Source organism: Tupaia chinensis, unplaced genomic scaffold, assembly GCF_000334495.1.
Source record: "Tupaia chinensis unplaced genomic scaffold, TupChi_1.0 Scaffold000532_1, whole genome shotgun sequence".
NCBI classification, from domain to species: Eukaryota; Metazoa; Chordata; class Mammalia; order Scandentia; family Tupaiidae; genus Tupaia; species Tupaia belangeri.
The window spans coordinates 4,792,244-4,793,939 of NW_006160045.1; the positions used below are offsets into that span (position 1 = coordinate 4,792,244).

Here is a 1,696-nt window from a genome sequence, read left to right on the forward strand (position 1 = left end):
ACATCTGTCAGACGCCCCACCCTAACCACAGTGCCTATGCAGTGCCTGAACCACACAGGCGTAAAAGTAACAGTGTTGTTACTTTATGATAGCATTCCGCATAATGTTCACCATGTTATACAGATTTTATTTTTTTACCTCTAATACACAGGAGATCCAGAGTTCATCTAGGGGCTGCAAACTCTAGATATGAGAAATAATATTGCAACAAGTTGGGGAAGCATAGTTCAGTAATGGAAATATGATCTTCCTTTGAGGCAGACCTTAGAAAACAAGGCCTTTTCTAAGCCGAGTTCTACTGATTTAGCCATTTTCCTAGCTTCATTTCCTGATTTTTGCCAAAATAAAATTAATGTGTGAAAAATACCTCCAGCAGAGCAGGTCTTTGTCTTCTACTGTACATGGTGTTGGCACAAAGTAGTAGTTAATAAACTTTAATAAATGAAAATAATTTTCAAATTCTCTTATTAAACAAATTTAAATTACTTGAAATGTTCCCTTATACTTAGCATAATATCAGCTATTTTATAGAGGAGATAAGTGTTTTGCCTATTCTTTTGTCCCTTGGGATTGTATTGAATGTCCTAAATCAGCTCTTCACTTCGGGGTGTTTGACCTTAAATCGCCCTTTATGAAGACTCAGAATAGCTCAATGACATTGGCTCCACCTTGTGTCAAGAACATGGTACTACACCCACCCAGTGCCAGCTTGCCAAGAACCAGCCTTCAGTGGCCAAGCATTTTAAGTGGTCCATTGTTAAAAAATAATTTATATTTAAAATACATTATATAAACTTAATTAAATATTTTTAGAAACAAAGTTATGGGCTAACTGGTGGCATAGTAGTTAAGGCAGGTGTATCCCACATGGCTAACTTTATGGTTTGAATCCTGAACCAGGCGGCACCCAAAACACCCCTGTTGCATGTGCACATGTGCCCAAAATCTCAAGAGAATGGAGGAGAAGGGAGAGTAATTTCTCCATTTCTCTGCCTTTCTCTGGCTTTCTCTGGTGAGTGCATGCATCCTATAGCAAAAACTCTTAAAAAGACCACACAAATAAAACCCACAAAAAACAACATATTTGCTTTGGCAGCACTTATACTAAAACTGGAGGAATATAGAGAAGATTATTAGCATGGCCCCTGATGAGAATGACACATAAACTCAGGAAGCTTTTAGTATATTTTCTTCTAAATTTCCCAGAAGTCATGTGCACTTGCTGGAGAGAGACAGAGATAGAGAAAAAGAATAAGAAGTGAGAAAGCACCCCTTATGGGGCATGGTCACACCACAATCCCTTCCCCTCCATCTCTTCCTCCTTTTAGGATTTTTGGCATGCATGCACACATGCCTGACATGTTTCTCAAGCCACCAGATCTGGGACTTAAACTGTGAGATCGGCCATGTGGGTTCTAAGCTGCCTTAATCATCAAACAATAGGCTGGACTATATTTTTTTTCAAGTTATTCTGTATGAATGCAAAATAAATGTTTTTATTAACAAAGAAAAACAAAATAATACTAAAAATGTAATATTTTCCAATTACTTTATTACATTATACTCTTTGTTTTTAGAGAGAGAGAGTTTTGCTATAGGGTGCGTGCACTCACTGAGAAGACAGAGAGAGACAAGAGAGACAAAAAGCAAGAAATCACACATACTCCTACCCCCCCCCCCCCCAAAAACACCCCTC

The 1,696-nt window shown here is 38.1% G+C and overlaps 1 protein-coding gene and 1 non-coding gene across 2 annotated transcripts in view; both read left to right on the forward strand.

Annotated features, from left to right (window-relative positions):
- DRC8 (dynein regulatory complex subunit 8) overlaps positions 1–1,696 on the forward strand; it is a 102,018-nt gene that overhangs the window by 55,419 nt on the left and 44,903 nt on the right. The window lies entirely within an intron of this gene.
- On the forward strand, positions 1,085–1,189 carry LOC114009434 (U6 spliceosomal RNA). Its single transcript, XR_003550846.1, has one exon. It is a non-coding gene; the product is annotated as a U6 spliceosomal RNA (small nuclear RNA).